Raw genomic sequence first — 16,600 nt, 5'->3', positions numbered from 1 at the left:
GAATGAGACTTCTGATTTTTGTGTACATTTTCCCCAAATCCATGTTTTTCAGACTAGAAAATATATTTTTACAAATTATCAGGCCTGTAAATAAATACACCTTAATAATTCCACTCTCACATTCAAAACATAACTAGTAACAAGGAATATGAAGAAAAAAATAGACTGACATGAACCAAAAAAATAGACTGAAATGAACCTCAGAGATGAGCATTACATTGTATCTTTAAAACATAGACACAGGGCAGTCACGTGACCAACGCTTCGACCACAGAGGCTTAAATAACACTGTACATGCTTTTTGCACAGTACACAGGCAAGTGAGGTAAACACACAAGTCTCCTGAGACATTTTTGTCAAGATTTATTTATTTTATGTCCATGCACATGTCGCCTGCATGTGTATGTATGCCCCACAGGTACACTTGGTGCCCAGAGGGTCAGAAGTGGGTACTGGATGCTCCCCAGAAGTGCATGCAGTTCTGGGTGGTTGTGAGGCACCATGTGGGTGGGTGTTGGGGATCCAACCTGGTTCCGCTGTAAGAGTGTCAAGGCTCTTAACCTCTGAGCCATTTCTCTAACCCACTCAGATATATTTTAAAGCCAACAGGTTTCAGAATTGTTTGAAAACCTTGAGATCCCCATACATACAGGTCAGAGGTAACAATTTCTTCAAGACCTATAGAAAAATCGCCCAAATAAAACATATCTCCAACCAGGCAGTGGTGGCGTACTCCTTTAATCCCAGCACTTGGGAGGCTGAGGCAGGCAGATCTCTGAGTTCAAGGCCAGCCTGGTCTACAGAGTTAAGTTCCAGGACAGCCAGGGCTACACAGAGAAACCATGTCTCGAAAAACAAAAACAAAAACAAAAAACAAAACAAAACAAAAGAAAAAGAAAAAGAAAAACTTCTTTTACAAAATCAACCAACAAAACCAAACCCCATCAACCAGGGACCAAAACAAAACAAAACAAACAAACAAAAACAAGACAAAAAACATATCGCCAAATCATCAAATGTGTAACATTACATTTTAAGGCATTATAATCCAGACCACATTTTTATCTGAAATTTTGTAAAAACAAAGACAAATTGCTAAAGTAAATGCCAGGCTAAGATACATGGCAAGACTTGCAAGTAGGTACCAACACAGGAATAAGAAAGAATCCTGGTCTACAAAATGAAGTGCAGTTATTTTTGAGGCCGTGTTTTCTATCCCCCTCCCTACACTGGCATTAGAGCCTACGTCTTTTTAAGATTGATTTATTTATTATATGTAAGTACACTGTAGCTGTCTTCAGGCACACAAGAAAAAGGCATCAGATCTTGTTACAGATGGTTATGACATGTGTTTGCTGGGATTTGAACTCAGGACTTTCAGAAGAACAGCTAGTGCTTTTAACCGCTGAGCCATCTATCCAGCCCCTAGATCATCCTTTAAACAGGAAGAATTATATAAGTATAATTATGTAAGCAAAGAAAACAGAGGGAGGGGCTCTAAGGTGCCTGAGTACTGGGTTCCATAGGCCTGGGAGGAAAAATCATGTAAAGAAGGGCTACGGGCAGTGGTGGCACATGCTTCTAATCCCAGCACTCGGGAGGCAGAGGCAGGTGGAATTCTGAGTTCCAGGCCAGCCTGGTCTACAGAGTGAGTTCCAGGACAGCCAGGGCTACCCAGAAAAACCTTGTCTCGAACCCCCACCACTGAAAAAAAAAAAAAAAAAAAAAAGGCTAATAAGAAATCCATCCCATACTGCAGAAATGGTCTACTCCTAGTATACAACAAAATCAAGATCAAACAAAGAGAAATAGCTCCAGTGCCAATACACAATTGAGCATGTGCACAGTCAGTCTCTGAAAACAAGCCCACTCCCCAGTGTGATCTTTATATTTCCATGAGACTTTAGAAGACAACTCTACCTGGGGCTCGCAGCAAGGAGAACCTGCTGAAACTGCACACACTTAAGAGAGGTTAACACACAGAGATTCTCTTACACACAGTATGAACTCTTTGTTGTATTTTAAAGAGTGTGGAAGTTGGGACCATTTGTAGGTACAGCGTGCTCCTCCCGCCATGTAGCTGTGGGGCCTGGCCCCGACTCTTCAGGCTTGGCATCAAGGGCCTTCTCTACCTGCTTAGCCCTCTGGACAGCACAGGTGTGGAATTTAAAAATAAATGTCAACAAGCATACAGAGTGAGAGGCTCAACACAGTAGTCTTTAAAGTGTGATCCAAGGACCCTTGGGAAGCCTCTCAACCTATCCTGGAAGTCTACAAGTTAGAGAAATTTTTATTAACAACACCGAGTTTTACTGAAGTGACACCTAAACAGATAATCCAATCCACTCAAAGATAACCAGTCTGATGACAGTCCAAACTACATAAAGAGACCAACTGGAAAGGGGGGGGGGGGAGGGGAGAGGAAGAGAAGGAGAACGGAAGGAGACTGGGGAAGGGAAAGAAGGTAAAAAGAATCACTGTCCATAAGCCAATGGCTTTCCTAAATGCACAAATTCTGTCCTCCATGGTGTCTTGCAGGGTACCTACACTTGCAGGGTGGGCATGCACCCACCACCCAGGCAGGACCTCTTTCTCCTTGGGAAACACCCTCCTACTTCCATCAGAGAGCGACTGGCTAGAGATTTTACTTGCTGAAGCACAGGGACTGGCAGAGGCTTCCTGGAAAGCAAACAGACAACTACTTCCAGGAACCCTCGGCCAGTCTACGATGCTAAATGAAAGCTTTGGGAAAGACTGAGTTTAGGGCACCACCACAATGAGCAGGCAGTACCTGGCAATTTTCTCGAATAGCTCCATTCCACAAAAAAGTACAGCAGCATTTGGCTATGTGACGGACTCTGCTGACCGCATTTCCAAAGACCAGTATGTGATGCTGCAGTACACAGGATGAAAGACCCACATTCATCATGGAAGACACAGAGGAGAAATCCGCAAATGTAAGCAGGGGACCAGGGTTTGTCAGAAAACCTCCAAAATTATATTCAAATTACTTAAATACACTTCCATTGTATTTTCCTGGTATACAAAACTGACACACAAGTTAATATAAGGCATAATCTATAAAATTTTAACATAATAGATCTCTTATCACTAACTTTTTATTGGGAAACTAGTTATTTTAAATAAGAATACAACGTGTTTTCCAGGGCATAGTTTGGATCCACAAGAATTACAATACTGAGTCAGTTCTTAGAGGCAATAAAAACAAACTACAAAAAAGCAGTACATGTTGTCCCAAAGTTCTGTTTACATAACAAAACAGCATCTAGTAATCTAAAACACAACTTCTTAAAAGGTCTGGTTTTAGCATCACCCCACATCAAGACTCATATACCACCCTGGGACACACCTGCAATCATACCATACTAGTATTTATTATTAGAACCCTAAGCCTTAAGGGTCACAAATAAACCGACTCAAGCCCAGCACTGACTCCAACAGTCTCTCCCTATGATGCCCCATGACACATTAACACATTCCTTTTTCACAGAGAATGATGCAACTACAGAGTCTAATCAGTTACTGTATAAATCTCTACAGACAATGATTACCATATCTGAGGAACTGAGCACTGTAGCACTCTTGGAATGCCAGCACCCATGTGGCTAAAGCAAAAGTCCAGGGTTAGCATGAGCTACATGGGGAGATGTAGCCCCACCCACACAATCAATATTAGCAACATGTGGGCACAGGGCACAGTGTGTGTGTGCACAGTGAAGCCATCCACGTAAGTGTGAGAGGACAATGTGAAGAAGGCACTTCTCACCTTCCTCATGTGGAGAGAGCTCTACTGTCAGGCTTGACAACAGGCACCTTTACCCACTGAGCCTCTGTCTTACCAGCACTTTGTTTTGTTTGAGACAGGGTCTTATGTAATCCAAGCCAGCCTGGTTGGAGAAGACAGGGTGTGTCACTGGGAGTTGTCTTTGAGGTTTCAAATAGCCAGGCCACTCCCAGTTAGCACTAGTGTGCTGTCTCCTCCCCGACTGACTGACTGCTGCTGCTTGCTTTCTGTCAAAACACATGCCTGCTTGCTGCCATACCCCAACATGGACTAGCCTAACCTCTACAACTGTGAGCCCCAAATTAAATGCTTCCTTTTATAAGATGTTTTTGCTCATGGTGTTTTGTCCTAGCAATAGATAAGTAAGACACATACTTTCTTTTTTATACTTAATTTCATTTGCTGGTGTGACAAGTACAACTATGTAACCAGACTAAGTATGAAACTCTAGCATGTGACTACCTGGAAACAGATCTCGGCAGGTAAATTCAAGGACACATGAGATCATCAGGGTGAACTCCAAACCTAGTATGGCTGTTTTCCTTAAAAACAGAAACTTATGATATGGACAGGAGAAGCCAAACAGATGCAGAGACAGGAAGGGGATGTAGGAAGCTGTTTATAAGTCAAACAACCCCCCACAAACTGCCAGCTCCAGACAGACCTAGCACTAGACCATGCTACACTAGATCTGGCCTCTAGCCTGTCTATAGGAGGTGATAACCTTGAGACCCCTAGACTATAACGTTCATTAGCCAATGTTTACAAATTAAAAGAACATTTTGTTCAGGCTCCATGAACAGTTTTAGTAATAACTCAGCATCCAATTGTCTGAGGCAGTGAGTGGGTATAATACCTCAGAGTAAAGGTCATTTCAGTTCATGGAACAAAAGATCTGCCCTTCCAACATAACAAAGCAATGTTTGGACACCTATGTTTTACTGAAACCAGCTCTTTGTAGTAGACTAAAGTTATCTTGGAGGCATTACTTTATATTTAACCATAAACCGGTCTCTGCCTCTCTCCCTCTCCCCCTCCCTGCCCTCTCTCTCTTCTCACTCTCTCTCTCTCCCCCTCTCTCTCTCCCCAAGACAGGGTTTCTCTGTGTAGCCCTGGCTGTCCTGGAACTCACTCTGTAGACCAGGCTGGCCTCGAACTCAGAAATCTGCCTCCCAGAGTGCTGGGATTACAGGCGTGCCCACCACCCACGGGCTTCTCTACGTCTCAAGAGCTGGAATTACAAGCATGCACCATCATGGCTGACTGTTAACATAAATTCTTAACCTAAATAAGTCACAGGAAGATACTTGGGTCTGGGGAAGTGTTTTAACTGATTCTGAAGGGTAAAAAGAGAAAACGAATTCATCATCCTTGGTACTAATACTAGTTCTAGACGACCACAATTCTTTTTGCCACGGACCACACCCTCAACTTCCCAATAACAGCCAAAATGTTGATGCTTACTTGATTATAATTACAACTATTCAGAACAAAGAGACATAGCAGTCTGTGAAGGCATGAAAGTGTCAGGAATCTCTCCAAAGAAGTGACAGGTGGCAAAGGAATGTGAAGAAACATTGTTTTGGAAGAGTTCATGGCTTAAGAACAGCAAGGTTCAGTATAGTTGGAACAGACAAGTGAGGAAATCAATAATCCTTTTTCATAGGTAAGAAATCAACAGGAAAAGGACAATCAAAGTTAGCAATTACAGCAAGAAGATAATAAATATTCTCCCAAACTGGGAGGGTCTTTAAAAATTTTTTAAAAAATACTAGAGCCTCCCCAAGAAAGGGTTTCAGAACATCACACCACAAAAGGCCCCAAGGCCACACAGCCACATAAGGCTACATATAGCGAGCACGGCCAAAGTGTGGCCAATCCAAGACCTAACTGCCCTGTGACTGAACTCTACACTGGAAAGGCTCTCAGAACAAACCCTGGGTGGTGATGAGTCAGACAGCACTGAGCCATCATGAGCTCAGCATTCAGAACAGAGATGCCTTGGACATCAGCACCCAGCCCCAGTCAGGGAAGACCCTCACAGTGCTACAAAGCAATGTTTGTTGGGGATGCAACTGAAGATCTGTTCAGAAATTAAAAGATCTTGCGGTCCTTGCAGAGAATCCAGGTTATGTTCCCAGCGCCTACATGGTGACGCACAGCCATCAACACCCCCACTTCCAGGGGAGCAAACAGCCACTTCTGACCTGAACAAACATCAGGTATGCACATGGTGAGAACACACACGCAGGACAAATACTCATAATGCATGAAATATAAACAGATAGGCAGATGATCGTAATACACCAAACACTAGAAGCAATGGATTTGGTAAATCTATATATAACACTTTTAACAATTTGTGTGAAAATGAGGCAAACGATTATGATGGTTGGTTTGTTCCCTGCATCTCTGGATAAATTGACAAAGGAAAGTATGTGCTCCATAATAACATTTCTATCATCTCAGACTATGGCAAAAGACCACGATGGAATCAGTGACAAAGATGGCTGGCCTTGAGGTGCTTATGAACAGTCTAAACTTTAGACTCTAAAGATTTCTGACTGTGTCATAAGAGAATCTTCTCTTTAGCAGCCACAGAGATCAAGCTGAAAGATCCAATAAAGAAAATCAAATATAAGCGCTCATTGTAAGATTATCTGAACTGCCAGGGCACAGTGACACACACCTTTAATCCCAGCACTTGGGAGGCAAAGGCAGGTGGATCTTTGAGTTTGAGGCCAGAGTGTCGGTCTACAGAGTAAGTTCCAGGAAAGCCAGGACTATACAGGAAAATCCTGTGTGTGTGTGGAGGGGGGAGGGGAGGAGGGAGAGAGAGAGAGAGAGAGAGAGTGTGTGTGTGTGTGTGTGTGTGTGTGTGTGAGAGAGAGAGAGAGAGAGAGAGAGAGAGAGAGAGAGAGAGTGAGTCTGTGTATGAGCACGCACAGGAGAAATGATGTAAGACTGGCTAAATTATTGAGAAAACTTCAAGTCCTGGCCATGAACAGTGCTAGTGGTTAAAGTCAGAGCATCAGAGCATTAACTGCCAAAGACTGAGATCCTGTAACTTGGGATGTGGATATGTGAGAGGACCCTAAAGATTCTCAAGGGATGTAATAATCCCTGCGTTTTGATAGATTTATTTATTGCTATAGGATTCCTATGTGGAGATTAGATTCTGGGTTTAATATGGAGGCTCATACAGTTACAAAAAAAGTGTCAAAAGTTTGCTTGAATGGTTGGCTGAAGCATTTGTTAAAAGATGGTCTACTGAGTAGGAGTTGGAGATGCGTGGTATCCCTTGGCGTAGTGTTGATAAAGGGATCTGAAGGCTCAGGGAAACTGTGATGTGAGAGTGGGTGTGCTGTGCAGGATCGAATCCTTCATAATGGGAAAGATGGCGTGCCCGGCACAAACCCTGTAAGATACAAAATAGTAAGAGGGACACCATTTGAAAAGGTTTGTTGTCCCCCTTTTCCTTAGGCCAGAATTTGGGGTTGGAAATGCTGTTGCTCCGTTAGATGAATTAAATGCAATGGGTTTCATTGGGCCCTGGAAGGACCATCACTAAGTTGCCAAAGGCAAGGTTATACCATAATGGGCATACAGAAAAAGCAATGTCCATTATGGGCACACAGGAAGTGGGGTTTATGGTGGCGGGGCACATATGGATCTTTTGATACTAGCTAAATGATCGGTGTTTCCAGACATGAAACAGATAAGAAGCATACTGCATTTTGGTTTGACCTGTATAAGAGGAAAATAGGAGTCTCAAAAAATTAAAGAAAGGTACTACACTGGATCGTGACAATAGGAAGTCAGTCAGTGAAGCTGTTTCCAGACCAGAAACAATGTGCAGATCCTGAACCCCCTGTCTAAAGCGGCAGCCAGGTTCCCCTGAGGAAGGACAAAACATTTTAAGAATTTTACTGTTAGCCTTTCTGGAGTCCTTCTCCAGAGAGACCTATGGCCTTTTACAAAATAACTGCACAGCGTTGGGGGGTGGGAGGAGAGGCATGAAATGACACAGCAATCAGGGTTTCACAGGACTTAGAACTGTCTCTGACTACAGGAAACCATAAAAAACATTGTGGGCCTTAAGTTAAATAAAGTAGGGCCTTATGGAAGTCAGGTGATTAATGGGAGTTTTGCTGAAAACTGACTCATGTAGATCCAGTACTCATCCTGGTCCCAGGACGTATGACTGGGATAGATACACTTAGAAACTGGCAGAGTTCTCACATTCCCTGACGTGTGGAATTGAAGGCTTTTATGGTTGGAAAGGCCTCTAGAGTTTCTTCTGCTGGGGAAAAAACACTATTGCATCTCTGGAGGGACTGCAAAACTTAGTACCACCATTGATGTAAAAACAACAAGATAATAGTAATAGTGATGATAAGGGGGTAAAGGACACAATCACACCCCATCTCCCTTTAACTCTCTTCTCCAGCCAGAGCAGAAGACAGATGGATCATGGAGAATAACAATTGACGATCAAAAATTCAATTAAGTAGTGAGTCCAATTGTAGCTGCTCTACAGATGTAGTGGAGTGTGATGTAGTATCCTAAGGAGCAGATTAGCACATCTGATACGTGATACGCAGCTATCCATAAAGACCATCAGAAGCAATTTACTTTCCATTGTAAGTATGGCAGTTACCCTGTGTCGTAACTTAGTTGGAAGGAAAGGATCTTGGTCATCTGTCTCTTCCACACTATCACACTGATCTACTAGACTTGGGGCGTTATTCTGATTGGACTGAGTGAACAGAGGTAGCAGACACTTTGGACAGCCTGATGTGCACATCAGATGAAAACTAAATCCAAAAAATTCCAGGGCCTTCTCCCTCACTGAAACTCACAGGCGTCCAGTGGTAGGAGACACACAGAGGTAGTTCTTCACCCAGCCCTCTCACCACCAACAAAGAACCTTAGTGGGTGTACTGACTGGTTTTGTGTGTCAACTTGACACAGGCTGGAGTTATCACAGAGAAAGGAGCTTCAGTTGAGGAAGTGCCTCCATGAGATCCAACTGTGAGGCATTTTCTCAATTAGTGATCAAGGGGGGAGGGCCCCTTGTGGGCGGCACCATCCCTGAGCTGGTAGTCTTGGGTTCTATAAGAGAGCAGGCTGAGCAAGCCAGGGGGAGCAAGCCAGTAAGAAACATCCCTCCACAGCCTCTGTATCAGCTCCTGCTTCCTGACCTGCTTGAGTTCCAGTCCTGACTTCCTTAGTGATGAACTGCAACGTGGAAGTGTAAGCTCAATAAACTCTTTCCTCCTCAACTTGTTTCTTGGTCATGATGTGCAGGAATAGAAACCCTGACTAAGACAGTGGGCCTATTTGGATCCTGGAAGCAACATGTTCCTCACTGGGGTGTGTTCTATATACCCAGGCCTATATACACCCTGCTCCCTCTGCTTGGGGCTTGAGACAAAGGCTCCTCAAGCTGCCCCGGCACCTCCACCATGTAGACCAATGATCCAGCAGACTTGATGGCACCAAGTGTGAATGGCAGGTAAGGATGCTGTCTGCTATCTCTGGCAATCCCCTATAAGTGAATCATAGAATTGACTTTTGGGATGTTGTAGCAGGGCTCTACCATCATCTGCAGACATCTTTTCCCCATTTGGGAGACAGATCTTGGCCTGCTACTGGGTCATACTGTAAACATAATGTTTAACAATGAACAACCGACTGTAATCCCAACACTCTGGTAGGCAGAGGCAGGCAGATTGCTGAGTTCGAGGCCAGCTTGGTCTACAGAGTGAGTTCCAGGACAGCCAGGGCTACACAGAGAAATCCTGTCTTGGAAAAAAACCAAATCCAACAAACAAACAAACAAACAAAAAACCAAAGAACAACTGAGTTACCTTGAGACCTGAGCTGGCTGTCATGAGCAGGGTGTTATGCAATCCACTGAGTCATAAAGTAGACCATGCACAGGAGCAATCCATTATCAAGTGGAAGCAGCACATAGTCATCTGGCCCAAGCAGGACCTTAAGTTTTGTAAAACTAAGTTATGTAAAGAAGTTGCCCCAATGCCTATTGTACTCCTGGTGCAGTGCTGCCTGCTCCCAAGCACGCGCCTACACTCAGTAGACTGAGGACGATAAGGACTATGGCCTCGTTTACTGATGGTTCTGCACATTACTCAGGCACCACCCATAAGTGGACAGAGATAGAGCATTACAACCCCTTTCTGAGACAGCCCTAAAACACGCAATGGCGAAGGAACCGTCACCTGAACGTCAAACAGTGTGTGTAGTCATACATACTTTGTTTGGTCAGATGTATGACTGTTCATTGATTCCTGAGCCGTAGCTAATGGATTGGCTGGATGGTAAAAGACCTGGAAAGAGCGTGATGAGAAAATAGGTGAGAAAAACATCTGGGCAAGAAGTACCTGGATAGGTCTCTCCAAATGGACAAAGAATGTGAAGATATTTATGCCCTGTGCTCATCAGAAGCTTCTTCAGTGGAGGATAAATTCCACAATAAAGTAGGTCAAATGCCCAATTCTGTGGACTGCCAGCCTCTTTCCCAGCCGTCCCTGTCATGTCCCAATGGGTGAGCACATGAAGACATGGCCAAGGAGGCAGAGATGGGGATTATGCTTGGGCTTAGCAATACCAAACTTCCACTCACTGAGACTGACCTGGCTTCAGCCACTGGTGAATACCAGATCTGCCAACAGCAGAAACCACACTGAACCCCAAAATATGGCATCATGGCTTGCAGTGATCATCCAGCACTATGACGGCAGGTTGGTTACAGTGGCCGTCTGCTCCGTGGAGAGGGAGGACAGCACTCTGCAGTAGGTCCTCATTCTGGCTATGGACTTGCCTCATCTTACTTACGCCAAACACCATCTGTGGACATAGAGAACCGTGACGGTCTTCCAGACAGCACTGCTTCTGACCAAGGATCTCACTCAATGAGCAGAGAAGTGTTAAAGTGAGCCCGTGACCATGGAATTCACTGCTCTTACCATGTTCCCACCACCCTGAAACAGCTGGACCAAAAGAAAGATAGAAATGGGTTTTGAAGACACAGTTACAATGCCAATTAGTGGCAGCAACATGAAGGGCTGGGATATGATTCTTCGAACAGAGAGATGTGCTTTGAATCAGCATCTAATATATGCTACATTTTCTGCTGTGGGCAGGATTCAGGTGTCCATGAAATTAAGGGATAGAAAAGGGAATACTTCCACTTAATATCACCCCAATGAGCAACTAGGACATTTTTTTTGCTTCCTGTTCTACTGGCCTAGAAGTTTTGGTTCCAGGAGGAAAAGCTCCTGCCAGGAGCCACAACAAACTTTCCACTCAGCTGGGAGCTCAGACTCCCCCTGGCAACTGGGCTTCTGATGCCCATAAGCCAACAGGACAAGAAAGGAGGAACAGGGTTAGAGGGGTAAATGGCCGAGATTACCAATGGGAAAATGGATTGCTTCTCCACAACGGAGGTAGGAAAGATATGTGTGGAGTGCAGGCTGTCTTTTTGGTATCACCATGTCCTGTGATTAAAGTCAGTGGGAAATTACAACAATCTGAACATTACCCACTATCTGTACTGCAGCATATTGCTTTCAATAAAACATGTATCCAGTTATTAAAGGACAGAGGCTCAGTCTAAAGAACCAACCTTATTCAGGCAGGGATGGCCATCAACTTACCTATATCTGGGCTAGAAGATTAAATATCATGCACCCAAGATTCAGTTAGGTTTTCAAAGTACTACAAAGATGAAATTACCACAATTACACCGCTGACGTCTAGAATGAGAAATATGAAAGAACCTGTCTTTAACAGTAGAACCACACACTTTACACTACAAGGGTCTTGGTATGTAGCTTAGTAGTGGAGTGCTCACCTAACATTAGTAAGGCCCTAGGTCCAATCTCTATCAACACACATATTCACAAACACAATTTCCAAAAAGAAGTGCTCTATGGGTTCTTCCCTTTCTGTACCCCACCCTAGCAAGTAAGGTGAAATGTACAGTCTAAAAACAAAGTCCTGAGCTCAGATGCAATCAATAATATCTGATAAGCAAGAAGATGGAGCGCTTTATCCCTTACTAGTTGATTCTGAACGAGCCTGAGTTCTTTTCCCAGAAGCAGTGCTCCAGGGGGGCTTTCATTTGCTTACACAAGATGTCCTCAGCATCAGCAACAGCAACGGCAACACAAAGCATCATGCACTTGTTGAACATCACCGAGCAGGTCAACCATCACAGCTTGCCCCAAAGCACACACTGATTACATACCAAAATCATGTCACTGGTATGCAAAGACCTGAAGATCCATGCACTCAAGGACACCCCCCACCTTGTCTAATCTGACAACAGGGCTTCCCCTCAGAACACATAACAGATAATCCCCACTGATTCCTAGTAACAGTCCAGCCAGAACACATTGTTGTCCTCTGTCTGTTCATGCCATCTTGTTTCTTAATTGTAAAAACAGGATGGTGGATTTACTTCACTGTACACTGTACTTTCAAGGGTACCAAGACCAAAAGCATGACACACTCTTTCACATGACTTATAAGATCAATATTACAGAAAAATGAAACATTGTGCTGGGTAAAATGATATGTGCTTCTAGACTTGGCACCCAGAAGTCTAAAGTAGGAAGATCTCTTGGGCCTAGAAGTTCAGAGATAGCCTGGGCAACACAATGAGTCATCAGCCCAGCAAACTGGAGGTGATTAACTAGACTTCACACATGCAAACCAGTCAGCCATTAATCACCACACAAGATTCCTAGCCTCATATTTTTCTATTTTATTTATTTCATCTTAAACTTTATTTATCTAGACAAAGCATCCCTAGGTGACCTCTAATTTCTGATCTTCCTGTTTCTTCTTTTCTTCTTTGAATATACATGTTAAATTAAAAATATAAAATGAGGGGCTGGAGAGAGAGCTCAGCAATTAAGAGCACTGCCTGCTGTTCCAGAGGACGCCCCAGCACCCGCATGGTAGCTGGCAGCTGTCTGCAACTCCAGTCCCAGAGGATACAACACCCTCTTCTAGCCTCTGTACGCAACGGGCACACACTTGATTTACAGATACCTGCAAGCCTAACACGATGATGTGCACATACAAATGAACCCAAGATATCCTTCATATAAATAACACTTTATTATCATGCCATATCTGTTGCTGGAGCTTCTGAAGCAGAGCCATCATGAACTGAAGGCCAGTCTGAGCCGCACCATCAGAGTCTTTTTAAAAACAATAGCTGACGTGATAGAAAAGCTTTGGGGATGGAGAAACGGCTCCGCAGTAAAGAGTGCCTGTTCCTGCAGATGAGCTGGGTTTAATCCCCAGCACTTATACCGCAGCTCTCCGCCATGCTTAACTACAGTCCCAGGGATCTAATATTTTTCTGACCTCCTGGAGAGGCCAGGAAACAAGTGGCACACAATATACAGTAAGAAAAACACTATAAAAAGTAATTTTTTCTTCAAATAAACTCTACCAGAGCCCAGACCAAGCAGGCCAACCCTACAGTCTCTCAGCATACGATCCTAATATGATTTTATTCTAGTTGGAGAAATGCATCTCTAGAATCATGAAATACTATCAATTTTTTCCAAAAAAAGATAAACACATTTTGCTTTTCCTTTTTACTCATTAAGATTCATGAATATAGCTCCAATTCTAGGTGTGTGTGGCTGGCTTTCCGTGTTCCACTCTCTTTTTCCTCTTTTTCATTTTCAACAGTGGCACAGTGGCCTACTGAACCTTCAAACCTAAGAAAATTTCTTCTATTGGGATGGAGGGAGGCACACAGGACCACTCCCACTGCCGGGATAGCCTCTACATATTACTATTACTTTGTAATAACTTAAGGTCTATAGCCAGTTTCCTTTCTTTTTAACTTCTTACTAATCCCTTCTCCCACTCTCTTTTTTTCAAGACAGTGTCTCACTCTAGCCATGCTGGAACTCACTGTGTATATCAAGCTAACCTCGAACTCAGATATCTGCATGCTTCTGCGTCCCCTGTGCTAGGATTAAAGGATGTACCACACAACACCCAGCTCTTTTTCTTCTTCTATTAAGTTATTTATTCGCTTTACTTCCCTATAGCTTACCCCCTCTGATAGCCCCACCTCACCAAGTCCTTCCCTCTGCCTTCTTTCTCTTTGTTGAAAAAGTGTCTATGCATGCATTCAAGAGCATTGCATGTGAACCTGATATGCAAAGAAACCAAAACAGCATGCTGGGTCCCTTGGAGCTGGAGTTATAGATGGCTGTATATCATCATGTAAGTTCTAAAAACTGAACCCAGGTCCTCTAGAGAGGCAAGTGGTTTTAGTCAGGAGCCACCTCTCCAGCCTATAGTTTCCTTTCCTTCAAGCAAGTCAAGAATACACAAGTCAGATCCATTCCAAAGGGGAAAAGTCAATGGTGAGCAAGATAAAAAGAGTAAGAAAATTCAGTGAAGGGGTGTGAGAGAGGTCTGTTTGATAACTTAGAAACATAACACTTGCGGGCTACATACTTGAAAACATTAAGAGCTGGACAAAACATTAAAATCTTAAAACATGCCAAGATTTTTTCTTGCCAGTTATCAAATCTTCCTTTTAAAGACAGTATGGCAGCTACAGTGGAGAACCAAGGGCAGATGGGCCTTTATGGAGATAGATGTCTCTATTCTCAGAACACATGCCAGTCAGTTTCAGGAGGTTTGGAACGAATCAGCCAAAGATGCCATTCCTCCCAACTGACCACACACTGTGGCCTCAAGTCAGGAAAATCATGAAAGCTACAACCCTTCCCCACAGCAGCATCCAAGCCAGCACCATAGGATACCAGGTCACAAGCCCCACATCTGACCTGCCCATTTCCGACTCTATTCTTCATGATAACAATTGATACGACATGCGCATAATACTAAACAAAACAGCAACTGCTGGGTCTCCAAACTATTTAGAGATGGTGGAAGAAACGAGTATATCTTGTAGACAAGACCATCAACCTATTTTTTTTTCCAACAAAATCTCTCTCACAAGGACACAAGAGATGCTGGTTATGGATGGATCCCAGGAGATTTCACGGTAGTCACTCCACAGCATCCTCTGTGGATAAAATTCAGGACAGGAGTCACCGCCCTGAGCAAAACTCGATCAAGCCCAAGAGCAAATGCAAGAAGCAGAACTCACAGATTCCATGGCAAAAATCCGTGTTGCTCAGGAATGGGTATGAACTCCAGCAGGGCGGTGTGCTCTGAAAGGAGAAAGAAGAGCGGATTAAGTCAGTGCTGACCTCTCGGAGCCTTTCACACTTTTAGTATCTCTCTACCTGGACCAACTATAACAAGTAAAATGTTACAAAGGTTTGTCATCAGCTGGTACCCCGGCTTGGTGAGTCTTCCTTTCTTCCCCAGGGCAAGGAGCCTGCACAGGGCCTGTTTCACTTTCAGACAAGCTTAGATGGAGTTTAACTAAATTCTAAGCAACATAATCATCAAACCCTTATCAAAATCTTACATTTTTGTATCCTCTAATTTGTATCCTCATACTCCTGACCGCCTTACTACTGCCTCCGTCCTGAACATTCTCCCTCTTTCCACCCTTTCCTCCCTTGCATGCTCCCCGAACCTGGATAATACCTGAGGTCCAGTACAGAATACTCCTGGATGTTCGCTGGTTAGCTATCACCCAGCATGGTACACCACACTGCATGCACTCATACTTCATATCCTGAATCTACTTTCATACTCAAAATCTACAGAGGAATCCATTCTCAAAGACACAACAATGCAATTCAAGGATGTAGCCTCAAGACTCACATGGACAGACCTACATGAAGTCTTTTCTTAGAATTAAAAAATTCCACTTCAGGAAGGATGAGTTCAGGAGCTGGAGCAATGGATCAGGTGTTACTTTTCCAGGACCTGAATTTCATCTCCAGAACCCACAAGTTGGTTTACTCTTTGTAATGCTACATCCATGGAATCTTATGCCCTCTTTGGCCGCTGTGGGCACCAGACATGCACATGGTACACAGATATACATGTAGGCAAAACACCCATATAAAGAAAGAAAAGAAAAGGCAGGAAGGAGAACAAGCCCAGCAACCTACCAGAATCAAGTTGGTGTTCTTCCCAACACTACTTGAGAGTGCCTGCACACTCACTTTATATGGGATCAACTGTGGCTGGGACGTGATGGGATGTAAGTATATTCTCTATAAGGTAAGCCCATGGTGGCATGAAGGGGTCAGCAAAGCTGTTACAGAGCAAATTCTTCTAGAAGTTATAGGGATGTCCCTAACCCACAACCAGTGCCTTGTCCTGCTTCGTTCCACACTAATGTTGGTAAGACTTTCCACACACACATATATGAGGTTTTTTTATTTTTTACCTGTATGCATACCATGTACACGGTACACGCTTAGTGCCTCTGGAGAGCAGAAGGGCATCCAATCCTTTTGAACTAGAGTTACAGATGGCTGTGTTCCAACCATCATGTGGATGTTAAGAACTGCACTTGGCTCCTAGAGTAGCAAGTAGTCTTAACTGCTGAGCCATTTCTCTAGGCCCAACTCTAATTTACTAACTACTGAACTAAAAAAAAAAAAAAAAAAAAAAAAAAAAAAAAAAGTCATACCAACATTAGTGACTCTCAAAAATCTTAACAACGAGCAAAAAACAGGTCTTAAAGGAGTGTGCTGAATACTACCATCCTTAGCGACCCATGGGGACTAGGCCCAAGATTCCCTAGAGACATCTAACTCTAGAATGCTCCTGCCCCTTATATGAAGGAGGAGGAAG

General features: G+C 43.6%; 1 protein-coding gene across 3 annotated transcripts in view; it reads right to left on the bottom strand.

Moving 5' to 3' along the window:
- Ankrd11 (ankyrin repeat domain containing 11) overlaps window positions 1–16,600 on the bottom strand; it is a 152,376-nt gene that overhangs the window by 67,859 nt on the left and 67,917 nt on the right. For 2 of the 3 annotated variants that reach the window (XM_052166288.1, XM_052166290.1), the window contains exon 2: window positions 14,988–15,051. The exons of the other annotated variant lie outside the window; for it this stretch is intronic. The gene's annotated coding sequence lies outside the window, so the exon portion shown is untranslated. The remainder of the gene's footprint in view (window positions 1–14,987; window positions 15,052–16,600) is intronic. 3 annotated transcript variants of the gene reach the window in all.

This window comes from Apodemus sylvaticus, chromosome 21 (genome assembly GCF_947179515.1).
Source record: "Apodemus sylvaticus chromosome 21, mApoSyl1.1, whole genome shotgun sequence".
Lineage (NCBI taxonomy): Eukaryota > Metazoa > Chordata > Mammalia > Rodentia > Muridae > Apodemus > Apodemus sylvaticus.
The sequence above is the reverse complement of the archived record's forward strand: the minus strand, read 5'-3'. Positions and strand labels throughout refer to the sequence as shown.